Source organism: Eumetopias jubatus, unplaced genomic scaffold (genome assembly GCF_037043125.1).
Source record: "Eumetopias jubatus isolate StellerSeaLion01/CBP00866 unplaced genomic scaffold, mEumJub1_p1.0 scaffold_120, whole genome shotgun sequence".
NCBI classification, from domain to species: Eukaryota; Metazoa; Chordata; class Mammalia; order Carnivora; family Otariidae; genus Eumetopias; species Eumetopias jubatus.
The window spans coordinates 172,300-200,171 of record NW_028274926.1 but is presented as its reverse complement, the minus strand read 5'-3'; positions in this window follow the sequence as shown (position 1 = coordinate 200,171).

The window sequence follows — 27,872 nt, the reverse complement described above, 5'->3', positions numbered from 1 at the left end:
TTATTTCACTCAGCATAACACCCTCCAGTTCCATCCACGTCGTTGCAAATGGCAAGATCTCATTCCTTTTGATGGCTGCATAATATTCCATTGTGTATATATACCACTTCTTCTTTATCCATTCATCTGTCGATGGGCATCTTGGCTCTTTCCACAGTTTGGCTATTGTGGACATTGCTGCTATAAACATTGGGGTGCCCGTACCCCTTCGGGTCCTTACATTTGTATCTTTGGGGTAAATACCCAGTAGTGCAATTGCTGGATCGAACGGTAGCTCTAATTTCAACTGTTTGAGGAACCTCCATACTGTTTTCCAGAGGGGTTGCACCAGCTTGCAATCCCACCAAGAGTGTAGGAGGGTTCCCCTTTCTCCACATCCCCGCCAACATCTGTCGTTCCCTGACTTGTTAATTTTAGCCATTCTGACTGGTGTGAGGTGGTATCTCATGGAGGTTTTGATTTGGATTTCCCTGATGCCGAGCGATGTTGAGCACTTTTTCATGGGCCTGTTGGCCATTTGGATGTCTTCTTTGGAGAAATGTCTGTTCATGTCTTCTGCCCATTTCTTGATTGGATTATTTGTTCTCTGGGTGTTGAGTTTGATAAGTTCTTTATAGATTTTGGATAGCAGCCCTTTATCTGATATGTCATTTGCAAATATTTTCTCCCATTCTGTCGGTTGTCTTTTGGTTTTGTGGACTGTTTCTTTTGCTGTGCCAAAGCTTTTTATCTTGATGAAATCCCAATAGTTCATTTTTGCCCTGGCTTCCCGTGCCTTTGGCGATGTTTCTAGGAAGAAGTCGCTGCGGCTAAGGTCGAAAAGGTTGCTACCTGTGTCCTCCTTTAGGATTTGGATGGACTCCTGTCTCACGTTTAGGTCTTTCAACCATTTGGAGTCTATTTTTGTGTGTGGTGTAAGCAAATGGTCCAGTTTCATTCTTCTGCATGTGGCTGTCCAATTTTCCCAACACCATTTGTTGAAGAGACTGTCTCTTTTCCATTGGACATTCTTTCCTGCTTTGTCAAAGATAAGTTGACCATAGAGTTGAGGGTCCATTTCTGGGCTCTCGATTCTGTTCCATTGATCGATGTGTCTGTTTTTGTGCCAGTACCATACTGTCTTGATGATGACAGCTTTGTAATAGAGCTGGAAGTCCGGAATTGTGATGCCGCCACCTTTGCTTTTCTTTTTCAGTATTCCTCTGGCTATTCGGGGTCTCTTCTGGTTCCATACAAATTTTAGGATTATTTGTTCCATGTCTTTGAAAAAAGTGGATGGTATTTTGATGGGGATTGCATTGAATGTGTAGATTGCTCTAGGTAGCATTGACATCTTCACAATGTTGATTCTCCCAATCCATGAGCATGGAACGTTTTTCCATTTCTTTGTGTCTTCTTCAATTCCTTTCCTGAGTATTTTATAGTTTTCTGAGTACAGATCCTTTGCCTCTTTGGTTAGATTTATTCCTAGGTATCTAATGGTTTTGGGTGCAATTGTAAATGGGATAGACTCCTTGATTTGTCTCTCTTCGGTCTTGTTGTTGGTGTATAGGAATGCCACTGATTTCTGTGCATTTATTTTATATCCTGCTACTTGACTGAATTCCTGTATGAGTTCTAGCAGTTTTGGGGTGGAGTCTTTTGGGTTTTCCACATACAGTATCATATCATCTGCAAAGAGTGAGAGTTTGACTTCCTCTTTGCCGATTTGAATGCCTTTGATTTCTTTTTGTTGTCTGATTGCTGTGGCTAGGACTTCTAATACTATGTTGATTAGCAGTGGTGAGAGTGGACATCCCTGCCGCGTTCCTGACCTTAGGAGAAAAGCTCTCAGCCTTTCTCCATTGAGAATGATATTCGCTGTAGGTTTTTCATAGATGTCTTTTATGATATTGAGGTATGTACCCTCTATCCCTATACTCTGAAGAGTTTTGATCAAGAAAGGATGTTGTACTTTGTCAAATGCTTTTTCTGCATCTACTGAGAGGATCATATGATTCTTGTTCTTTCTTTTGTTAATGTATTGTATCACGTTGATTGATTTGCGGATGTTGAACCAGCCTTGCAGCCCAGGGATAAATCCCACCTGGTCGTGGTGAATAATCCTTTTAATGTACTGTTGGATCCTATTGGCTAGTATTTTGGTGAGAATTTTTGCATCCATGTTCATCAAGGATATTGGTCTGTAATTCTCTTTTTTGATGGGGTCTTTGTCTGGTTTGGGGATCAAGGTAATGCTGGCCTCATAAAATGAGTTTGGAAGTTTCCCTTCCATTTCTATTTTTTTGGAACAGTTTCAGGAGAATAGGTATTAATTCTTCTTGAAATGTCTGATAGAATTCCCCTGGGAAGCCATCTGGCCCTGGGCTTTTGTTTGTTGGGAGATTTTTGAAGACTGCTTCAATTTCCTTAGTGGTTATAGGTCTGTTCAGCTTTTCTATTTCTTCCTGGTTCAGTTTTGGTAGTTGATACATCTCTAGGAATGCACCCATTTCTCCCAGGTTATCTAATTTGCTGGCATAGAGTTGCTCATAATATGTTCTGATAATTGTTTGTATTTCTTTGGTGTTGGTTGTGATCTCTCCTCTTTCATTCATGATTTTGTTGATTTGGGTCATTTCTCTTTTCTTTTTGATCAGTCTGACCAGGGGTTTATCAATGTTGTTAATTCTTTCAAAGAACCAGCTCCTAGTTTCGTTGATCTGTTCTACTGTTCTTTTGGTTTCTAGTTCATTGATTTCTGCTCTGATCTTTATGATTTCCCTTCTCCTGCTGGGTTTAGGCTTTATTTGCTGTTCTTTCTCCAGCTCCTTTAGGTGTAGGGTTAGGTTGTGTATTTGAGACCTTTCTTGTTTCTTGAGAAAGGCTTGTATTGCTATATACTTTCCTCTCAGGACTGCCTTTGCTGTATCCCAAAGATTTTGGACAGTTGTGTTTTCATTTTCATTGGTTTCCATGAATTTTTTTAATTCTTCTTTAATTTCTTGGTTGACCCATTCATTCTTTAGTAGGAGGCTCTTTAGCCTCCATGTATTTGAGTTCTTTCCGACTTTCCTCTTGTGGTTGAGTTCTAGTTTCCAAGCATTGTGGTCTGAAAATATGCAGGGAATGATCCCAATCTTTTGGTACCGATTGAGACCTGATTTGTGACCTAGGATGTGATCAATTCTGGAGAATGTTCCATGGGCACTAGAGAAGAATGTGTATTCCTTTGCTTTGGGATGGAATGTTCTGAATATGTCTGTGAAGTCCATTTGGTCCAGTGTGTCATTTAAAGTCTTTATTTCCTTGTTGATCTTTTGCTTAGATGATCTGTCCATTTCAGTCAGGGGGGTGTTAAAGTCCCCCACTATTATTGTATTGTTGTCAATGTGTTTCTTTGCTTTGTTATTAATTGCCTTATATAATGGGCTGCTCCCATGTTCGGGGCATAGATATTTACAATTGTTAGATCTTCTTGTTGGATAGACCCTTTAAGTAGGATATAGTGTCCTTCCTCATCTCTTACTACAGTCTTTGTTTTAAAATCTAGTTTGTCTGATATAAGGATTGCCACCCCAGCTTTCTTTTGGTGTCCATTAGCATGGTAAATGGTTTTCCACCCCCTCACTTTCAATCTGGGGGTGTCTTTGGGTCTAAAATGAGTCTCTTGCAGACATCATATGGATGGGTCTTGTTTTTTAATCCAATCTGATAGCCTGTGTCTTTTGATTGGGGCATTGAGCTCATTTCCATTCAGGGTAACTATTGAAAGGTATGAATTTAGTGCCATTGCATTACCTGTAAGGTGACTGTTAACTGTCTGTTGTCTGTGTTCCTTTCTGATCTTTGCTGCTTTTACGTTCTCTCTTTGCTTAGAGGACCCCTCTCAATATTTCTTGGAGGGCTGGTTTCGTGTTTGCAAATTCCTTTAGTTTTTGTTTGTTCTGGAAGCTTTTTATCTCTCCTTCTATTTTCAATGACAGCCTCGCTGGATATAGTATTCTCGGCTGCATATTTTTCTCGTTTAGTGCTCTGAAGGTATCTTGCCAGTCCTTTCTGGCCTGCCAGGTCTCTGTGGATAGGTCTGTTGCCAATCTAATGTTTCTACCATTGTAGGTTACATATCTCTTCTCCCGAGCTGCTTTCAGGATTTTCTCTTTGTCTCTGAGACTCGTAAGTTTTACTATTAGATGTCGGGGTGTTGACCTATTATTATTGATTTTGAGAGGGGTTCTCTGTGCCTCCTGGATTTTAATGCCTGTTTCCTTCCTCACATTAGGGAAGTTCTCTGCCATAATTTGCTCCAATATACCTTCTGCCCCTCTCTCTCTCTCTTCTTCTTCTGGGATCCCAATTATTCTAATGTTGTTTCGTCTTATCGTATCACTTATATCTCGAATTCTGCCCTCGTGATCCTGCAGTTGTTTCTCTCTCTTTTTCTCAGCCTCTTTATTTTCCGTCATTTGGTCTTCTATATCGCTGATTCTCTCTTCTGCCTCATTTATCCTAGCATTTAGTGCCCCCATTTTTGATTGCACCTCATCAATAGCCTTTTTGATTTCGATTTGGTTAGATTGTAGTTCTTTTATTTCTCCAGAAAGGGTTTCTCTAATAACTTCCACGCTTTTTTCAAGCCCATCTAGTATCTTTATGCACGTACCAACATAATTAACTCATCTAATCCACACAACTCCAGGAGACAGGACACACCGTAACTCCATTTGACAAAGGAGAAAATTATGGTACAGAGAGTTGAAATAGCTATAGAACCAAGACTTAAAACCAGGCCCTTGGGGTTCAGACTCCAAACACTTAATCCTTCCAACACCCTACCTTTCCAGTGTTAGTAAGGCTCTTATGAGGTTCTTCTGAAATCAGGAAACATGATATCCGTGACACACTGGGATAGGTCTGAGCACACCATGTCGCATGATGCCAGTCATGCGACATGTTGTACTGTTACCACCAGAATGTCTTCAACCAAATGAGTGAATCTGCTGAACTTTGAAGGAGAAATAACCTGGGCACTTCACTGGCTGTGGCTTCCCTGGGGCTGGTGCCCCAAAGAAGGCATCATAAGGACTTTCTTAGGGAATGAAGTAGAGATGTGGAATTGACCAATATTACAACCAATGCTGAATTGGAAGGCTCAGTTGTCATGCTGTCCCTTACCTTGGACTCTCAGATTGCACCAAATGAAAGTACACAGAAGCCAAAGTAGCGCTTTAGTTGTTTTCTTGTGTGTGCCTAATATGAAAAACAGTACAAAATTCAGGTGGGACGGATGGCAGCTTCCAGATGTGTAAATTAAAAAGCTTCCAGGCAGTTATCTGATTAAAGGTCCCTGGGGGACATGACTAGAAGCTGCATGCTGTCTGTACTCAGAGGCATGGGGACTGGGTGGCTCTGAGGAGCTGGTGGACATTAAGGAGTGAGTGGTGCTGAGGCCCCTGTGGCCCCCTGGCCCCGCCCCTGAATCATGGCAGAATTTGTTATTGCTGCAGAGTGAAAGTTTCAGTTTGCCCAATGGTTTGTAAACCTGTTCTGCAATAATGACACAATAAAAAGCGACATGTGTGGACTGAAATAACCCAAACCCAAATCCGACTAGATGCTCAGCAGACACTTTTAGCAACAATAGCCAATGGGGAAAAGTGGACCCTTGGTGCAACCATGTGTTAGGAACTCTTCCGATTGTCACAGAGTGCTGGTCTCCCAAGCAGATTGAAGGTGATGATGCCGGAGTAGATCAAGCTCTTGAGGAGGAGGTAGGTGTAATAAGCAGAGGTGTTCATGAGCTGCAGCTGCAGGGTGTCTAAAAGAAGTCATTTATTAGTTTCACCTGTTCTTTTGAAAGGCTAGGATTTATTAATGGGAGAGGGGTCACATTAGACATTTCTGAGGACCTAGGTTGAAGTGACACTCCCCCACCAACACAACCCAACAGTAAGCATCTACACCACCATCACCACCATCATCCCCACCACCACCACCACCACCACCACCACTAAGAATCCAGTTTGCTGGTCAAGTCAATCAGCAACCTCTGTGAAATTCACTTAGAACATTCCAAAGTATTAAAAAGTAAGGTTGGGTTTATACTGAATGAATCTAATGGAGGAAAAAACCATTGGTGATAAATAGCTTTAAGCATTTCTCTATTCCCACCATGTCCCTAAATATGAATAATAGGCAATATCCATTACCTCAATTAAAATGTCACTTATTTGGGGGGGAATTTTGCAGCCAAGCTTTAATCTTATTGATGTTTCAATAATCTATAAAATCATTATTTTCATTCCCATTTTATTTTCCCAAATAAGCTGAGGACACAGAGAGAAGCAATTTACCTGGTTTCGTGTGACTAGTAAGTACCAGAAACCAGATTTCAGTCCCAGCATCCTGACATTTAAGAATACATTCTCAGGACTAACTTAGTGGGGGGTGGAGCAAGGTGGCAGAGGAGTAGGAGACCTGGATTTCATCTGGTCCCAGGAATTCAGCTGGATAGGGATCAAACCATTCTGAACACCTACAAACGCAACAGGAGATCGAAGAAAAGAATAGCAACAACTCTCAACAGAAAAGCGACCACTTTCTGGAGGGTAGGATGTGCAGAGAAGTGAATCCGAGGCGATATTCGGGAGGATAGATGGCGGGGGAGGGGGCCTCTGTCGGCCGCTTCTGGCAAGTGATAGAGCCTCAGAGCACAAAATCGGAACTTTTAGAAGTCGGCTGTGCTGAGGGACATCGCTCCAGTGGCTAAGTGGGGGTGGAACCCTCACGGGACAGTGTGGTGTCAGGACCCTCGGTGTCACAGAAAGACCAGGGCTGCCTGATGCGGCAGAGTTCCCAGGTATCGGAGCAGGGAAGCTGGCTGCAGAGACAGAGCCAAGGAGTGGGCTCTCAGCTCAGGGTTGCCATAAACTGTGATCGGCGACACAGTCGGGCCACTGCTCTTCCAGTAGGGACCCAACAAGCAGCAGATACGGGGAGACTCCGCTTCCTCCCCTGGGAGGAGCGGCACAGGAGCGCACCTCAGGGATCTGCTGGGTGGAGACTCCACACCGGATTGGGTGCCAGAGATAGAAATGCTCGGTCACAGGCCGGGTGAGCACGGAGTGCGGCCAGAGACCGGGAAGATGGGAGTGATTGACTGCTTTTCTCTGGGGTTCACTAAGGAGCGGGGCCCCGAGTTCTCGGCTCCTCCAGGGCGGAGATTGGGAGGCCGCCATTTTCACTCTCGTCCTCCGAAGCTGGACAGAAAGCTAGCAAGGAACAAAAGCCCCTGAGAGCAAACCTGAGCAGATTATTTCGCCCGGACGTGACAAGGGCGGGGCAATTCCACCTCCTGCAAAGACATTTGGGAACCATGGCAACAGACCCCTCCCCCAGACGATCAGCAAGAACAGCCAGCCAAGAGCAAGTTTACCCATCAATGAGAACAGCAGAACTCCAACGCTAGGGGAATACTGCACATAGAATTCATGGCTTTTTACCATGATTCTTTAGTCTTTCAAAGTTAATTTTTTTAACTGTCTTTTTTTTTTTTTGAATTTTTCTTTTTCCCTTTTTCAACCAACATCTTATCAATCTCTTATTTATTTATTTATTTATTTTAATTTTATTATGTTATGTTAGTCACCATACAATACATCATAATTTTCGATGTGGTGATCCACGATCCGTGTTTTCATATAACACCCAGTGCTCCATGCAGTACGTGCCTACCTTAATACCCAATCCCCCCTCCCCCCTCCCCTCTAAAACCCTGTTTGTTTCTCAGAGTCCATAGTCTCTCACGTTTCATCTCTCACTCCAAATCCCCCCCCTCATTTTTCCCTTCCTTCTCCTAGTGTCCTCCATGTTATTCCTTATGTTCCACAAATAAGTGAAACCATATGATAATTGATTTTCTCTGCTTGACTTATTTCACTTAGCATAATCTTCTCCAGTCCCATCCATGTTGATGTAAAAGTTGGGTATTCATCCTTTCTGATGGCTGAGTAATATTCCATTGTATATATGGACCACATCTTCTTTATCCATTCATCTGTTGAAGGGCATCTCAGCTCTTTCCACAGCTTGGCTATTGCGGGCACTGCTTCTATGAACATTGGGGTGCATATGGCCCTTCTTTTCACTACATCTGTGTCTTTGGGGTAAATACCTAGGAGTGCAATTGCTGGGTCATAGTGTAGCTCTATTTTTCAATTTTTGAGGATCGGCCACACTGTTTTCCAAGGTGGCTGTACCAATTTGCATTTCCACCAACAGTGTAAGAGGGTTCCCCTTTTTCCACAACCTCTCCAACATTTGTTGTTTCTTTCCTTGTCCATTTTTGCCATTCTAACTCGTGTAAGGTGGTATCTCAATGTGGTTTTGAATCAAATTTCCCTGATGGCTAATGATGATGAACATTTTTTCATGTGTCTGTTAGCCATTTGTATGTCTTCTTTGGAGAAGTGTCTTTTCATAACTTCTGTCCACTTTTTGACTTGATTGTTTGTTTTTTGGGTGTTGAGTTTGAGAAGTTCTTTATAGATCTTGGATACCAGCCCTTTACCTGTAGTGTCATTTGCAAATATCTTCTCCCATTCTGTGGGTTGCTGCTTTGTTTTGTTGACTGTTTCCTTTGCTGTGTAAAGGCTTTTTATATTGATGAAGACCCCAAAGTTCATTTTTTGCTTTTGTTTCACTAGATTTTGGAGATGTATCTTGAAAGAAGTTGCTGTGGATGATGTCAAACAGGTTACTGCCTATGTTCTGCTCTAGGATTTTGATGGATTTCTTTCTCACATTGAGGTCTTTCATCCACTTTGAGTTTATCTTTGGGAATGGTGTCAGAGAATGGTTGAGTTTAATTCTTCTGCATGTGGCTGTCCAATTTTCCCAGCACCATTTATTGAAGAGACTGTCTTTTTTCCATTGCATATTTTTTCCTGCTTTGTCAAAGATTATTTGACCACAGAGTTGAGGGTTCATATCTGGGCTCTCTATTCTGTTCCATTGGTCTATACGTCTGTTTCTGTGCCGGTACCATGCTGCCTTCGTGATCACAGCTTTGTAATATAGCTTGAAATCGGGCAACGTGATTCCCCCAGCTTTGTTTCTCTTTGTCAACATTTCCTTGGCGATTCGGGGTCTTTTTTGATTCCATACAAATTTTAGGATTGTTTGTTCCGGCACTTTGAAAAATGTCATTGGAATTTTGATCGGGATGGCATTGAAGGGATAGATTGCACTGGGTAGCATAGACATTTTAACAATGTTTATTCTTCCAATCCATGAGCATGGAATATTTTTCCATCTTTTTGTGTCTTCTTCAATTGCTTTCATGAGTGTTCTGTAGTTCCTAGAGTATAGATCCTTTACCTTTTTGGTTAGGTTTATTACGAGGTATCTTATGGTTTTTGGTGCTATTGTAAATGGAATCGTTTCTCTAATTTCTCTTGCTACAGTTGCATTGTTAGTGTATAAGAAAGCAACTGATTTCTGTGCATTGATTTTGTATCCCGCTACATTACTGAATTGCTATATGAGGTCTAGTAACTTGGGGATGGAGTCTTTGGGTTTTCCACATAAAGTATCATGTCGTCTGCAAAAAGAGAGAGTTTGACTTCTTCTTTGCCAAGTTGAACAGTAGTGGTGAAAGTGGGCATCCTTGATGTGTTCCTGATCTTAAGGGAAATGCTCTCAGCTTTTCCCCATTGAGGATCATATTCGCTGTGGGTTTTTCATAGATGGATTTTATGAACTTGAGGAATGTTCCCTCTATCCTTATACTCTGAAGAGTTTTAATCAGGAAAGGGTGTGGTATTTTGTCAAATGCTTTTTCTGCATCAATTGAGAGGACCATATGGTTCTTCTCCCTCCTCTTATTAATGTGTTCTATCACATTGATTGATTTGCAAATATCGAACCACCCTTGCATCCCGGGGATAAATCCCACTTGGTCGTGGAGGATGATCCTTTTAATGTATTGTTGGATCCTATTAGCTAGGATTTTGTTGAGGATTTTGGAATCCATATTCATCAGGATATCGGTCTGAAATTGTCCTTTTTGATGGCGTCTTTGCCTGGTTTGGGGATTAAGGTAATGCTAGCCTCATAGAATGAGTTTGGAAGTTTTCCTTCTGTTTCTATTTTTTGAAAGAGCTTCAGTCAAATAGGTATGATTTTTATTTGAATGTTTGGTAGAATTCCCCAGGGAATCCATCAGGCCCTGGACTCTTGTTTTTTGGGAGGTTTTTGATCACTGCTTCCATCTCATTACTGGTTATTGGCCTATAAATGTTGTCAATTTCTTCCTGTTTCAGGCTTGGCAGGTTATAGGTTTCCAGGAAGGCCTCCATTTCTTTTTTTTTAAATTTTTTATTGTTATGTTAATCACCATATATTACATAATTTCTTTTGGTGTACTGTTCCATGATTCATTTTTTTGTTCATAACACCCAGTGCTCCATGCAGAACGTGCCCTCTTTAATACCCATCACCAGGCTAACCCATCCCCCTGCCCCCCTCCCCTCTAGAACCCTCAGTTTGTTTTTCAGAGTCCATCATCTCTCATGGTTCGTCTCCCCCTCTGACATACTCCCCTTTTCTTCCTCTCCTGTTATCTTCTTCTTTTTCTTTTTTCTTAAAATATGTTGCGTTATTTGTTTCAGAAGTACAGATCTGTGATTCAACAGTCTTGCACAATTCACAGCGCTCACCGTAGCACATACCCTCCCCAATGTCTATCACCCAGCCACCCCATCCCTCCCACCCCCAACCACTCCAGTAACACTCAGTTTGTTCCCTGAGATTAAGAATTCCTCATATCAGTGAGGTCATGTGATACATGTCTTTCTCTGATTGACTTATTTCACTCAGCATAACACCCTCCAGTTCCATCCACGTCGTTGCAAATGGCAAGATCTCATTCCTTTTGATGGCTGCATAATATTCCATTGTGTATATATACCACTTCTTCTTTATCCATTCATCTGTCGATGGGCATCTTGGCTCTTTCCACAGTTTGGCTATTGTGGACATTGCTGCTATAAACATTGGGGTGCCCGTACCCCTTCGGGTCCTTACATTTGTATCTTTGGGGTAAATACCCAGTAGTGCAATTGCTGGATCGAACGGTAGCTCTAATTTCAACTGTTTGAGGAACCTCCATACTGTTTTCCAGAGGGGTTGCACCAGCTTGCAATCCCACCAAGAGTGTAGGAGGGTTCCCCTTTCTCCACATCCCCGCCAACATCTGTCGTTCCCTGACTTGTTAATTTTAGCCATTCTGACTGGTGTGAGGTGGTATCTCATGGAGGTTTTGATTTGGATTTCCCTGATGCCGAGCGATGTTGAGCACTTTTTCATGGGCCTGTTGGCCATTTGGATGTCTTCTTTGGAGAAATGTCTGTTCATGTCTTCTGCCCATTTCTTGATTGGATTATTTGTTCTCTGGGTGTTGAGTTTGATAAGTTCTTTATAGATTTTGGATAGCAGCCCTTTATCTGATATGTCATTTGCAAATATTTTCTCCCATTCTGTCGGTTGTCTTTTGGTTTTGTGGACTGTTTCTTTTGCTGTGCCAAAGCTTTTTATCTTGATGAAATCCCAATAGTTCATTTTTGCCCTGGCTTCCCGTGCCTTTGGCGATGTTTCTAGGAAGAAGTCGCTGCGGCTAAGGTCGAAAAGGTTGCTACCTGTGTCCTCCTTTAGGATTTGGATGGACTCCTGTCTCACGTTTAGGTCTTTCAACCATTTGGAGTCTATTTTTGTGTGTGGTGTAAGCAAATGGTCCAGTTTCATTCTTCTGCATGTGGCTGTCCAATTTTCCCAACACCATTTGTTGAAGAGACTGTCTCTTTTCCATTGGACATTCTTTCCTGCTTTGTCAAAGATAAGTTGACCATAGAGTTGAGGGTCCATTTCTGGGCTCTCGATTCTGTTCCATTGATCGATGTGTCTGTTTTTGTGCCAGTACCATACTGTCTTGATGATGACAGCTTTGTAATAGAGCTGGAAGTCCGGAATTGTGATGCCGCCACCTTTGCTTTTCTTTTTCAGTATTCCTCTGGCTATTCGGGGTCTCTTCTGGTTCCATACAAATTTTAGGATTATTTGTTCCATGTCTTTGAAAAAAGTGGATGGTATTTTGATGGGGATTGCATTGAATGTGTAGATTGCTCTAGGTAGCATTGACATCTTCACAATGTTGATTCTCCCAATCCATGAGCATGGAACGTTTTTCCATTTCTTTGTGTCTTCTTCAATTCCTTTCCTGAGTATTTTATAGTTTTCTGAGTACAGATCCTTTGCCTCTTTGGTTAGATTTATTCCTAGGTATCTAATGGTTTTGGGTGCAATTGTAAATGGGATAGACTCCTTGATTTGTCTCTCTTCGGTCTTGTTGTTGGTGTATAGGAATGCCACTGATTTCTGTGCATTTATTTTATATCCTGCTACTTGACTGAATTCCTGTATGAGTTCTAGCAGTTTTGGGGTGGAGTCTTTTGGGTTTTCCACATACAGTATCATATCATCTGCAAAGAGTGAGAGTTTGACTTCCTCTTTGCCGATTTGAATGCCTTTGATTTCTTTTTGTTGTCTGATTGCTGTGGCTAGGACTTCTAATACTATGTTGATTAGCAGTGGTGAGAGTGGACATCCCTGCCGCGTTCCTGACCTTAGGAGAAAAGCTCTCAGCCTTTCTCCATTGAGAATGATATTCGCTGTAGGTTTTTCATAGATGTCTTTTATGATATTGAGGTATGTACCCTCTATCCCTATACTCTGAAGAGTTTTGATCAAGAAAGGATGTTGTACTTTGTCAAATGCTTTTTCTGCATCTACTGAGAGGATCATATGATTCTTGTTCTTTCTTTTGTTAATGTATTGTATCACGTTGATTGATTTGCGGATGTTGAACCAGCCTTGCAGCCCAGGGATAAATCCCACCTGGTCGTGGTGAATAATCCTTTTAATGTACTGTTGGATCCTATTGGCTAGTATTTTGGTGAGAATTTTTGCATCCATGTTCATCAAGGATATTGGTCTGTAATTCCCTTTTTTGATGGGGTCTTTGTCTGGTTTGGGGATCAAGGTAATGCTGGCCTCATAAAATGAGTTTGGAAGTTTCCCTTCCATTTCTATTTTTTTGGAACAGTTTCAGGAGAATAGGTATTAATTCTTCTTGAAATGTCTGATAGAATTCCCCTGGGAAGCCATCTGGCCCTGGGCTTTTGTTTGTTGGGAGATTTTTGAAGACTGCTTCAATTTCCTTAGTGGTTATAGGTCTGTTCAGCTTTTCTATTTCTTCCTGGTTCAGTTTTGGTAGTTGATACATCTCTAGGAATGCACCCATTTCTCCCAGGTTATCTAATTTGCTGGCATAGAGTTGCTCATAATATGTTCTGATAATTGTTTGTATTTCTTTGGTGTTGGTTGTGATCTCTCCTCTTTCATTCATGATTTTGTTGATTTGGGTCATTTCTCTTTTCTTTTTGATCAGTCTGACCAGGGGTTTATCAATGTTGTTAATTCTTTCAAAGAACCAGCTCCTAGTTTCGTTGATCTGTTCTACTGTTCTTTTGGTTTCTAGTTCATTGATTTCTGCTCTGATCTTTATGATTTCCCTTCTCCTGCTGGGTTTAGGCTTTATTTGCTGTTCTTTCTCCAGCTCCTTTAGGTGTAGGGTTAGGTTGTGTATTTGAGACCTTTCTTGTTTCTTGAGAAAGGCTTGTATTGCTATATACTTTCCTCTCAGGACTGCCTTTGCTGTATCCCAAAGATTTTGGACAGTTGTGTTTTCATTTTCATTGGTTTCCATGAATTTTTTTAATTCTTCTTTAATTTCTTGGTTGACCCATTCATTCTTTAGTAGGAGGCTCTTTAGCCTCCATGTATTTGAGTTCTTTCCGACTTTCCTCTTGTGGTTGAGTTCTAGTTTCCAAGCATTGTGGTCTGAAAATATGCAGGGAATGATCCCAATCTTTTGGTACCGATTGAGACCTGATTTGTGACCTAGGATGTGATCAATTCTGGAGAATGTTCCATGGGCACTAGAGAAGAATGTGTATTCCTTTGCTTTGGGATGGAATGTTCTGAATATGTCTGTGAAGTCCATTTGGTCCAGTGTGTCATTTAAAGTCTTTATTTCCTTGTTGATCTTTTGCTTAGATGATCTGTCCATTTCAGTCAGGGGGGTGTTAAAGTCCCCCACTATTATTGTATTGTTGTCAATGTGTTTCTTTGCTTTGTTATTAATTGCCTTATATAATGGGCTGCTCCCATGTTCGGGGCATAGATATTTACAATTGTTAGATCTTCTTGTTGGATAGACCCTTTAAGTAGGATATAGTGTCCTTCCTCATCTCTTACTACAGTCTTTGTTTTAAAATCTAGTTTGTCTGATATAAGGATTGCCACCCCAGCTTTCTTTTGGTGTCCATTAGCATGGTAAATGGTTTTCCACCCCCTCCCTTTCAATCTGGGGGTGTCTTTGGGTCTAAAATGAGTCTCTTGCAGACATCATATGGATGGGTCTTGTTTTTTAATCCAATCTGATAGCCTGTGTCTTTTGATTGGGGCATTGAGCTCATTTCCATTCAGGGTAACTATTGAAAGGTATGAATTTAGTGCCATTGCATTACCTGTAAGGTGACTGTTAACTGTCTGTTGTCTGTGTTCCTTTCTGATCTTTGCTGCTTTTACGTTCTCTCTTTGCTTAGAGGACCCCTCTCAATATTTCTTGGAGGGCTGGTTTCGTGTTTGCAAATTCCTTTAGTTTTTGTTTGTTCTGGAAGCTTTTTATCTCTCCTTCTATTTTCAATGACAGCCTCGCTGGATATAGTATTCTCGGCTGCATATTTTTCTCGTTTAGTGCTCTGAAGGTATCTTGCCAGTCCTTTCTGGCCTGCCAGGTCTCTGTGGATAGGTCTGTTGCCAATCTAATGTTTCTACCATTGTAGGTTACATATCTCTTCTCCCGAGCTGCTTTCAGGATTTTCTCTTTGTCTCTGAGACTCGTAAGTTTTACTATTAGATGTCGGGGTGTTGACCTATTATTATTGATTTTGAGAGGGGTTCTCTGTGCCTCCTGGATTTTAATGCCTGTTTCCTTCCTCACATTAGGGAAGTTCTCTGCCATAATTTGCTCCAATATACCTTCTGCCCCTCTCTCTCTCTCTTCTTCTTCTGGGATCCCAATTATTCTAATGTTGTTTCGTCTTATCGTATCACTTATATCTCGAATTCTGCCCTCGTGATCCTGCAGTTGTTTCTCTCTCTTTTTCTCAGCCTCTTTATTTTCCGTCATTTGGTCTTCTATATCGCTGATTCTCTCTTCTGCCTCATTTATCCTAGCATTTAGTGCCCCCATTTTTGATTGCACCTCATCAATAGCCTTTTTGATTTCGATTTGGTTAGATTGTAGTTCTTTTATTTCTCCAGAAAGGGTTTCTCTAATAACTTCCACGCTTTTTTCAAGCCCATCTAGTATCTTTATGCACGTACCAACATAATTAACTCATCTAATCCACACAACTCCAGGAGACAGGACACACCGTAACTCCATTTGACAAAGGAGAAAATTATGGTACAGAGAGTTGAAATAGCTATAGAACCAAGACTTAAAACCAGGCCCTTGGGGTTCAGACTCCAAACACTTAATCCTTCCAACACCCTACCTTTCCAGTGTTAGTAAGGCTCTTATGAGGTTCTTCTGAAATCAGGAAACATGATATCCGTGACACACTGGGATAGGTCTGAGCACACCATGTCGCATGATGCCAGTCATGCGACATGTTGTACTGTTACCACCAGAATGTCTTCAACCAAATGAGTGAATCTGCTGAACTTTGAAGGAGAAATAACCTGGGCACTTCACTGGCTGTGGCTTCCCTGGGGCTGGTGCCCCAAAGAAGGCATCATAAGGACTTTCTTAGGGAATGAAGTAGAGATGTGGAATTGACCAATATTACAACCAATGCTGAATTGGAAGGCTCAGTTGTCATGCTGTCCCTTACCTTGGACTCTCAGATTGCACCAAATGAAAGTACACAGAAGCCAAAGTAGCGCTTTAGTTGTTTTCTTGTGTGTGCCTAATATGAAAAACAGTACAAAATTCAGGTGGGACGGATGGCAGCTTCCAGATGTGTAAATTAAAAAGCTTCCAGGCAGTTATCTGATTAAAGGTCCCTGGGGGACATGACTAGAAGCTGCATGCTGTCTGTACTCAGAGGCATGGGGACTGGGTGGCTCTGAGGAGCTGGTGGACATTAAGGAGTGAGTGGTGCTGAGGTCCCTGTGGCCCCCTGGCCCCGCCCCTGAATCATGGCAGAATTTGTTATTGCTGCAGAGTGAAAGTTTCAGTTTGCCCAATGGTTTGTAAACCTGTTCTGCAATAATGACACAATAAAAAGCGACATGTGTGGACTGAAATAACCCAAACCCAAATCCGACTAGATGCTCAGCAGACACTTTTAGCAACAATAGCCAATGGGGAAAAGTGGACCCTTGGTGCAACCATGTGTTAGGAACTCTTCCGATTGTCACAGAGTGCTGGTCTCCCAAGCAGATTGAAGGTGATGATGCCGGAGTAGATCAAGCTCTTGAGGAGGAGGTAGGTGTAATAAGCAGAGGTGTTCATGAGCTGCAGCTGCAGGGTGTCTAAAAGAAGTCATTTATTAGTTTCACCTGTTCTTTTGAAAGGCTAGGATTTATTAATGGGAGAGGGGTCACATTAGACATTTCTGAGGACCTAGGTTGAAGTGACACTCCCCCACCAACACAACCCAACAGTAAGCATCTACACCACCATCACCACCATCATCCCCACCACCACCACCACCACCACCACCACTAAGAATCCAGTTTGCTGGTCAAGTCAATCAGCAACCTCTGTGAAATTCACTTAGAACATTCCAAAGTATTAAAAAGTAAGGTTGGGTTTATACTGAATGAATCTAATGGAGGAAAAAACCATTGGTGATAAATAGCTTTAAGCATTTCTCTATTCCCACCATGTCCCTAAATATGAATAATAGGCAATATCCATTACCTCAATTAAAATGTCACTTATTTGGGGGGGAATTTTGCAGCCAAGCTTTAATCTTATTGATGTTTCAATAATCTATAAAATCATTATTTTCATTCCCATTTTATTTTCCCAAATAAGCTGAGGACACAGAGAGAAGCAATTTACCTGGTTTCGTGTGACTAGTAAGTACCAGAAACCAGATTTCAGTCCCAGCATCCTGACATTTAAGAATACATTCTCAGGACTAACTTAGTGGGGGGTGGAGCAAGGTGGCAGAGGAGTAGGAGACCTGGATTTCATCTGGTCCCAGGAATTCAGCTGGATAGGGATCAAACCATTCTGAACACCTACAAACGCAACAGGAGATCGAAGAAAAGAATAGCAACAACTCTCAACAGAAAAGCGACCACTTTCTGGAGGGTAGGATGTGCAGAGAAGTGAATCCGAGGCGATATTCGGGAGGATAGATGGCGGGGGAGGGGGCCTCTGTCGGCCGCTTCTGGCAAGTGATAGAGCCTCAGAGCACAAAATCGGAACTTTTAGAAGTCGGCTGTGCTGAGGGACATCGCTCCAGTGGCTAAGTGGGGGTGGAACCCTCACGGGACAGTGTGGTGTCAGGACCCTCGGTGTCACAGAAAGACCAGGGCTGCCTGATGCGGCAGAGTTCCCAGGTATCGGAGCAGGGAAGCTGGCTGCAGAGACAGAGCCAAGGAGTGGGCTCTCAGCTCAGGGTTGCCATAAACTGTGATCGGCGACACAGTCGGGCCACTGCTCTTCCAGTAGGGACCCAACAAGCAGCAGATACGGGGAGACTCCGCTTCCTCCCCTGGGAGGAGCGGCACAGGAGCGCACCTCAGGGATCTGCTGGGTGGAGACTCCACACCGGATTGGGTGCCAGAGATAGAAATGCTCGGTCACAGGCCGGGTGAGCACGGAGTGCGGCCAGAGACCGGGAAGATGGGAGTGATTGACTGCTTTTCTCTGGGGTTCACTAAGGAGCGGGGCCCCGAGTTCTCGGCTCCTCCAGGGCGGAGATTGGGAGGCCGCCATTTTCACTCTCGTCCTCCGAAGCTGGACAGAAAGCTAGCAAGGAACAAAAGCCCCTGAGAGCAAACCTGAGCAGATTATTTCGCCCGGACGTGACAAGGGCGGGGCAATTCCACCTCCTGCAAAGACATTTGGGAACCATGGCAACAGACCCCTCCCCCAGACGATCAGCAAGAACAGCCAGCCAAGAGCAAGTTTACCCATCAATGAGAACAGCAGAACTCCAACGCTAGGGGAATACTGCACATAGAATTCATGGCTTTTTACCATGATTCTTTAGTCTTTCAAAGTTAATTTTTTTAACTGTCTTTTTTTTTTTTTGAATTTTTCTTTTTCCCTTTTTCAACCAACATCTTATCAATCTCTTATTTATTTATTTATTTATTTTAATTTTATTATGTTATGTTAGTCACCATACAATACATCATAATTTTCGATGTGGTGATCCACGATCCGTGTTTTCATATAACACCCAGTGCTCCATGCAGTACGTGCCTACCTTAATACCCAATCCCCCCTCCCCCCTCCCCTCTAAAACCCTGTTTGTTTCTCAGAGTCCATAGTCTCTCACGTTTCATCTCTCACTCCAAATCCCCCCCCTCATTTTTCCCTTCCTTCTCCTAGTGTCCTCCATGTTATTCCTTATGTTCCACAAATAAGTGAAACCATATGATAATTGATTTTCTCTGCTTGACTTATTTCACTTAGCATAATCTTCTCCAGTCCCATCCATGTTGATGTAAAAGTTGGGTATTCATCCTTTCTGATGGCTGAGTAATATTCCATTGTATATATGGACCACATCTTCTTTATCCATTCATCTGTTGAAGGGCATCTCAGCTCTTTCCACAGCTTGGCTATTGCGGGCACTGCTTCTATGAACATTGGGGTGCATATGGCCCTTCTTTTCACTACATCTGTGTCTTTGGGGTAAATACCTAGGAGTGCAATTGCTGGGTCATAGTGTAGCTCTATTTTTCAATTTTTGAGGATCGGCCACACTGTTTTCCAAGGTGGCTGTACCAATTTGCATTTCCACCAACAGTGTAAGAGGGTTCCCCTTTTTCCACAACCTCTCCAACATTTGTTGTTTCTTTCCTTGTCCATTTTTGCCATTCTAACTCGTGTAAGGTGGTATCTCAATGTGGTTTTGAATCAAATTTCCCTGATGGCTAATGATGATGAACATTTTTTCATGTGTCTGTTAGCCATTTGTATGTCTTCTTTGGAGAAGTGTCTTTTCATAACTTCTGTCCACTTTTTGACTTGATTGTTTGTTTTTTGGGTGTTGAGTTTGAGAAGTTCTTTATAGATCTTGGATACCAGCCCTTTACCTGTAGTGTCATTTGCAAATATCTTCTCCCATTCTGTGGGTTGCTGCTTTGTTTTGTTGACTGTTTCCTTTGCTGTGTAAAGGCTTTTTATATTGATGAAGACCCCAAAGTTCATTTTTTGCTTTTGTTTCACTAGATTTTGGAGATGTATCTTGAAAGAAGTTGCTGTGGATGATGTCAAACAGGTTACTGCCTATGTTCTGCTCTAGGATTTTGATGGATTTCTTTCTCACATTGAGGTCTTTCATCCACTTTGAGTTTATCTTTGGGAATGGTGTCAGAGAATGGTTGAGTTTAATTCTTCTGCATGTGGCTGTCCAATTTTCCCAGCACCATTTATTGAAGAGACTGTCTTTTTTCCATTGCATATTTTTTCCTGCTTTGTCAAAGATTATTTGACCACAGAGTTGAGGGTTCATATCTGGGCTCTCTATTCTGTTCCATTGGTCTATACGTCTGTTTCTGTGCCGGTACCATGCTGCCTTCGTGATCACAGCTTTGTAATATAGCTTGAAATCGGGCAACGTGATTCCCCCAGCTTTGTTTCTCTTTGTCAACATTTCCTTGGCGATTCGGGGTCTTTTTTGATTCCATACAAATTTTAGGATTGTTTGTTCCGGCACTTTGAAAAATGTCATTGGAATTTTGATCGGGATGGCATTGAAGGGATAGATTGCACTGGGTAGCATAGACATTTTAACAATGTTTATTCTTCCAATCCATGAGCATGGAATATTTTTCCATCTTTTTGTGTCTTCTTCAATTGCTTTCATGAGTGTTCTGTAGTTCCTAGAGTATAGATCCTTTACCTTTTTGGTTAGGTTTATTACGAGGTATCTTATGGTTTTTGGTGCTATTGTAAATGGAATCGTTTCTCTAATTTCTCTTGCTACAGTTGCATTGTTAGTGTATAAGAAAGCAACTGATTTCTGTGCATTGATTTTGTATCCCGCTACATTACTGAATTGCTATATGAGGTCTAGTAACTTGGGGATGGAGTCTTTGGGTTTTCCACATAAAGTATCATGTCGTCTGCAAAAAGAGAGAGTTTGACTTCTTCTTTGCCAAGTTGAACAGTAGTGGTGAAAGTGGGCATCCTTGATGTGTTCCTGATCTTAAGGGAAATGCTCTCAGCTTTTCCCCATTGAGGATCATATTCGCTGTGGGTTTTTCATAGATGGATTTTATGAACTTGAGGAATGTTCCCTCTATCCTTATACTCTGAAGAGTTTTAATCAGGAAAGGGTGTGGTATTTTGTCAAATGCTTTTTCTGCATCAATTGAGAGGACCATATGGTTCTTCTCCCTCCTCTTATTAATGTGTTCTATCACATTGATTGATTTGCAAATATCGAACCACCCTTGCATCCCGGGGATAAATCCCACTTGGTCGTGGAGGATGATCCTTTTAATGTATTGTTGGATCCTATTAGCTAGGATTTTGTTGAGGATTTTGGAATCCATATTCATCAGGATATCGGTCTGAAATTGTCCTTTTTGATGGCGTCTTTGCCTGGTTTGGGGATTAAGGTAATGCTAGCCTCATAGAATGAGTTTGGAAGTTTTCCTTCTGTTTCTATTTTTTGAAAGAGCTTCAGTCAAATAGGTATGATTTTTATTTGAATGTTTGGTAGAATTCCCCAGGGAATCCATCAGGCCCTGGACTCTTGTTTTTTGGGAGGTTTTTGATCACTGCTTCCATCTCATTACTGGTTATTGGCCTATAAATGTTGTCAATTTCTTCCTGTTTCAGGCTTGGCAGGTTATAGGTTTCCAGGAAGGCCTCCATTTCTTTTTTTTTTAATTTTTTATTGTTATGTTAATCACCATATATTACATAATTTCTTTTGGTGTACTGTTCCATGATTCATTTTTTTGTTCATAACACCCAGTGCTCCATGCAGAACGTGCCCTCTTTAATACCCATCACCAGGCTAACCCATCCCCCTGCCCCCCTCCCCTCTAGAACCCTCAGTTTGTTTTTCAGAGTCCATCATCTCTCATGGTTCGTCTCCCCCTCTGACATACTCCCCTTTTCTTCCTCTCCTGTTATCTTCTTCTTTTTCTTTTTTCTTAAAATATGTTGCGTTATTTGTTTCAGAAGTACAGATCTGTGATTCAACAGTCTTGCACAATTCACAGCGCTCACCGTAGCACATACCCTCCCCAATGTCTATCACCCAGCCACCCCATCCCTCCCACCCCCAACCACTCCAGTAACACTCAGTTTGTTCCCTGAGATTAAGAATTCCTCATATCAGTGAGGTCATGTGATACATGTCTTTCTCTGATTGACTTATTTCACTCAGCATAACACCCTCCAGTTCCATCCACGTCGTTGCAAATGGCAAGATCTCATTCCTTTTGATGGCTGCATAATATTCCATTGTGTATATATACCACTTCTTCTTTATCCATTCATCTGTCGATGGGCATCTTGGCTCTTTCCACAGTTTGGCTATTGTGGACATTGCTGCTATAAACATTGGGGTGCCCGTACCCCTTCGGGTCCTTACATTTGTATCTTTGGGGTAAATACCCAGTAGTGCAATTGCTGGATCGAACGGTAGCTCTAATTTCAACTGTTTGAGGAACCTCCATACTGTTTTCCAGAGGGGTTGCACCAGCTTGCAATCCCACCAAGAGTGTAGGAGGGTTCCCCTTTCTCCACATCCCCGCCAACATCTGTCGTTCCCTGACTTGTTAATTTTAGCCATTCTGACTGGTGTGAGGTGGTATCTCATGGAGGTTTTGATTTGGATTTCCCTGATGCCGAGCGATGTTGAGCACTTTTTCATGGGCCTGTTGGCCATTTGGATGTCTTCTTTGGAGAAATGTCTGTTCATGTCTTCTGCCCATTTCTTGATTGGATTATTTGTTCTCTGGGTGTTGAGTTTGATAAGTTCTTTATAGATTTTGGATAGCAGCCCTTTATCTGATATGTCATTTGCAAATATTTTCTCCCATTCTGTCGGTTGTCTTTTGGTTTTGTGGACTGTTTCTTTTGCTGTGCCAAAGCTTTTTATCTTGATGAAATCCCAATAGTTCATTTTTGCCCTGGCTTCCCGTGCCTTTGGCGATGTTTCTAGGAAGAAGTCGCTGCGGCTAAGGTCGAAAAGGTTGCTACCTGTGTCCTCCTTTAGGATTTGGATGGACTCCTGTCTCACGTTTAGGTCTTTCAACCATTTGGAGTCTATTTTTGTGTGTGGTGTAAGCAAATGGTCCAGTTTCATTCTTCTGCATGTGGCTGTCCAATTTTCCCAACACCATTTGTTGAAGAGACTGTCTCTTTTCCATTGGACATTCTTTCCTGCTTTGTCAAAGATAAGTTGACCATAGAGTTGAGGGTCCATTTCTGGGCTCTCGATTCTGTTCCATTGATCGATGTGTCTGTTTTTGTGCCAGTACCATACTGTCTTGATGATGACAGCTTTGTAATAGAGCTGGAAGTCCGGAATTGTGATGCCGCCACCTTTGCTTTTCTTTTTCAGTATTCCTCTGGCTATTCGGGGTCTCTTCTGGTTCCATACAAATTTTAGGATTATTTGTTCCATGTCTTTGAAAAAAGTGGATGGTATTTTGATGGGGATTGCATTGAATGTGTAGATTGCTCTAGGTAGCATTGACATCTTCACAATGTTGATTCTCCCAATCCATGAGCATGGAACGTTTTTCCATTTCTTTGTGTCTTCTTCAATTCCTTTCCTGAGTATTTTATAGTTTTCTGAGTACAGATCCTTTGCCTCTTTGGTTAGATTTATTCCTAGGTATCTAATGGTTTTGGGTGCAATTGTAAATGGGATAGACTCCTTGATTTGTCTCTCTTCGGTCTTGTTGTTGGTGTATAGGAATGCCACTGATTTCTGTGCATTTATTTTATATCCTGCTACTTGACTGAATTCCTGTATGAGTTCTAGCAGTTTTGGGGTGGAGTCTTTTGGGTTTTCCACATACAGTATCATATCATCTGCAAAGAGTGAGAGTTTGACTTCCTCTTTGCCGATTTGAATGCCTTTGATTTCTTTTTGTTGTCTGATTGCTGTGGCTAGGACTTCTAATACTATGTTGATTAGCAGTGGTGAGAGTGGACATCCCTGCTGCGTTCCTGACCTTAGGAGAAAAGCTCTCAGCCTTTCTCCATTGAGAATGATATTCGCTGTAGGTTTTTCATAGATGTCTTTTATGATATTGAGGTATGTACCCTCTATCCCTATACTCTGAAGAGTTTTGATCAAGAAAGGATGTTGTACTTTGTCAAATGCTTTTTCTGCATCTACTGAGAGGATCATATGATTCTTGTTCTTTCTTTTGTTAATGTATTGTATCACGTTGATTGATTTGCGGATGTTGAACCAGCCTTGCAGCCCAGGGATAAATCCCACCTGGTCGTGGTGAATAATCCTTTTAATGTACTGTTGGATCCTATTGGCTAGTATTTTGGTGAGAATTTTTGCATCCATGTTCATCAAGGATATTGGTCTGTAATTCCCTTTTTTGATGGGGTCTTTGTCTGGTTTGGGGATCAAGGTAATGCTGGCCTCATAAAATGAGTTTGGAAGTTTCCCTTCCATTTCTATTTTTTTGGAACAGTTTCAGGAGAATAGGTATTAATTCTTCTTGAAATGTCTGATAGAATTCCCCTGGGAAGCCATCTGGCCCTGGGCTTTTGTTTGTTGGGAGATTTTTGAAGACTGCTTCAATTTCCTTAGTGGTTATAGGTCTGTTCAGCTTTTCTATTTCTTCCTGGTTCAGTTTTGGTAGTTGATACATCTCTAGGAATGCACCCATTTCTCCCAGGTTATCTAATTTGCTGGCATAGAGTTGCTCATAATATGTTCTGATAATTGTTTGTATTTCTTTGGTGTTGGTTGTGATCTCTCCTCTTTCATTCATGATTTTGTTGATTTGGGTCATTTCTCTTTTCTTTTTGATCAGTCTGACCAGGGGTTTATCAATGTTGTTAATTCTTTCAAAGAACCAGCTCCTAGTTTCGTTGATCTGTTCTACTGTTCTTTTGGTTTCTAGTTCATTGATTTCTGCTCTGATCTTTATGATTTCCCTTCTCCTGCTGGGTTTAGGCTTTATTTGCTGTTCTTTCTCCAGCTCCTTTAGGTGTAGGGTTAGGTTGTGTATTTGAGACCTTTCTTGTTTCTTGAGAAAGGCTTGTATTGCTATATACTTTCCTCTCAGGACTGCCTTTGCTGTATCCCAAAGATTTTGGACAGTTGTGTTTTCATTTTCATTGGTTTCCATGAATTTTTTTAATTCTTCTTTAATTTCTTGGTTGACCCATGCATTCTTTAGTAGGAGGCTCTTTAGCCTCCATGTATTTGAGTTCTTTCCGACTTTCCTCTTGTGGTTGAGTTCTAGTTTCCAAGCATTGTGGTCTGAAAATATGCAGGGAATGATCCCAATCTTTTGGTACCGATTGAGACCTGATTTGTGACCTAGGATGTGATCAATTCTGGAGAATGTTCCATGGGCACTAGAGAAGAATGTGTATTCCTTTGCTTTGGGATGGAATGTTCTGAATATGTCTGTGAAGTCCATTTGGTCCAGTGTGTCATTTAAAGTCTTTATTTCCTTGTTGATCTTTTGCTTAGATGATCTGTCCATTTCAGTCAGGGGGGTGTTAAAGTCCCCCACTATTATTGTATTGTTGTCAATGTGTTTCTTTGCTTTGTTATTAATTGCCTTATATAATGGGCTGCTCCCATGTTCGGGGCATAGATATTTACAATTGTTAGATCTTCTTGTTGGATAGACCCTTTAAGTAGGATATAGTGTCCTTCCTCATCTCTTACTACAGTCTTTGTTTTAAAATCTAGTTTGTCTGATATAAGGATTGCCACCCCAGCTTTCTTTTGGTGTCCATTAGCATGGTAAATGGTTTTCCACCCCCTCACTTTCAATCTGGGGGTGTCTTTGGGTCTAAAATGAGTCTCTTGCAGACATCATATGGATGGGTCTTGTTTTTTAATCCAATCTGATAGCCTGTGTCTTTTGATTGGGGCATTGAGCTCATTTCCATTCAGGGTAACTATTGAAAGGTATGAATTTAGTGCCATTGCATTACCTGTAAGGTGACTGTTAACTGTCTGTTGTCTGTGTTCCTTTCTGATCTTTGCTGCTTTTACGTTCTCTCTTTGCTTAGAGGACCCCTCTCAATATTTCTTGGAGGGCTGGTTTCGTGTTTGCAAATTCCTTTAGTTTTTGTTTGTTCTGGAAGCTTTTTATCTCTCCTTCTATTTTCAATGACAGCCTCGCTGGATATAGTATTCTCGGCTGCATATTTTTCTCGTTTAGTGCTCTGAAGGTATCTTGCCAGTCCTTTCTGGCCTGCCAGGTCTCTGTGGATAGGTCTGTTGCCAATCTAATGTTTCTACCATTGTAGGTTACATATCTCTTCTCCCGAGCTGCTTTCAGGATTTTCTCTTTGTCTCTGAGACTCGTAAGTTTTACTATTAGATGTCGGGGTGTTGACCTATTATTATTGATTTTGAGAGGGGTTCTCTGTGCCTCCTGGATTTTAATGCCTGTTTCCTTCCTCACATTAGGGAAGTTCTCTGCCATAATTTGCTCCAATATACCTTCTGCCCCTCTCTCTCTCTCTTCTTCTTCTGGGATCCCAATTATTCTAATGTTGTTTCGTCTTATCGTATCACTTATATCTCGAATTCTGCCCTCGTGATCCTGCAGTTGTTTCTCTCTCTTTTTCTCAGCCTCTTTATTTTCCGTCATTTGGTCTTCTATATCGCTGATTCTCTCTTCTGCCTCATTTATCCTAGCATTTAGTGCCCCCATTTTTGATTGCACCTCATCAATAGCCTTTTTGATTTCGATTTGGTTAGATTGTAGTTCTTTTATTTCTCCAGAAAGGGTTTCTCTAATAACTTCCACGCTTTTTTCAAGCCCATCTAGTATCTTTATGCACGTACCAACATAAATAACTCATCTAATCCACACAACTCCAGGAGACAGGACACACCGTAACTCCATTTGACAAAGGAGAAAATTATGGTACAGAGAGTTGAAATAGCTATAGAACCAAGACTTAAAACCAGGCCCTTGGGGTTCAGACTCCAAACACTTAATCCTTCCAACACCCTACCTTTCCAGTGTTAGTAAGGCTCTTATGAGGTTCTTCTGAAATCAGGAAACATGATATCCGTGACACACTGGGATAGGTCTGAGCACACCATGTCGCATGATGCCAGTCATGCGACATGTTGTACTGTTACCACCAGAATGTCTTCAACCAAATGAGTGTATCTGCTGAACTTTGAAGGAGAAATAACCTGGGCACTTCACTGGCTGTGGCTTCCCTGGGGCTGGTGCCCCAAAGAAGGCATCATAAGGACTTTCTTAGGGAATGAAGTAGAAATGTGGAATTGACCAATATTACAACCAATGCTGAATTGGAAGGCTCAGTTGTCATGCTGTCCCTTACCTTGGACTCTCAGATTGCACCAAATGAAAGTACACAGAAGCCAAAGTAGCGCTTTAGTTGTTTTCTTGTGTGTGCCTAATATGAAAAACAGTACAAAATTCAGGTGGGACGGATGGCAGCTTCCAGATGTGTAAATTAAAAAGCTTCCAGGCAGTTATCTGATTAAAGGTCCCTGGGGGACATGACTAGAAGCTGCATGCTGTCTGTACTCAGAGGCATGGGGACTGGGTGGCTCTGAGGAGCTGGTGGACATTAAGGAGTGAGTGGTGCTGAGGTCCCTGTGGCCCCCTGGCCCCGCCCCTGAATCATGGCAGAATTTGTTATTGCTGCAGAGTGAAAGTTTCAGTTTGCCCAATGGTTTGTAAACCTGTTCTGCAATAATGACACAATAAAAAGCGACATGTGTGGACTGAAATAACCCAAACCCAAATCCGACTAGATGCTCAGCAGACACTTTTAGCAACAATAGCCAATGGGGAAAAGTGGACCCTTGGTGCAACCATGTGTTAGGAACTCTTCCGATTGTCACAGAGTGCTGGTCTCCCAAGCAGATTGAAGGTGATGATGCCGGAGTAGATCAAGCTCTTGAGGAGGAGGTAGGTGTAATAAGCAGAGGTGTTCATGAGCTGCAGCTGCAGGGTGTCTAAAAGAAGTCATTTATTAGTTTCACCTGTTCTTTTGAAAGGCTAGGATTTATTAATGGGAGAGGGGTCACATTAGACATTTCTGAGGACCTAGGTTGAAGTGACACTCCCCCACCAACACAACCCAACAGTAAGCATCTACACCACCATCACCACCATCATCCCCACCACCACCACCACCACCACCACCACTAAGAATCCAGTTTGCTGGTCAAGTCAATCAGCAACCTCTGTGAAATTCACTTAGAACATTCCAAAGTATTAAAAAGTAAGGTTGGGTTTATACTGAATGAATCTAATGGAGGAAAAAACCATTGGTGATAAATAGCTTTAAGCATTTCTCTATTCCCACCATGTCCCTAAATATGAATAATAGGCAATATCCA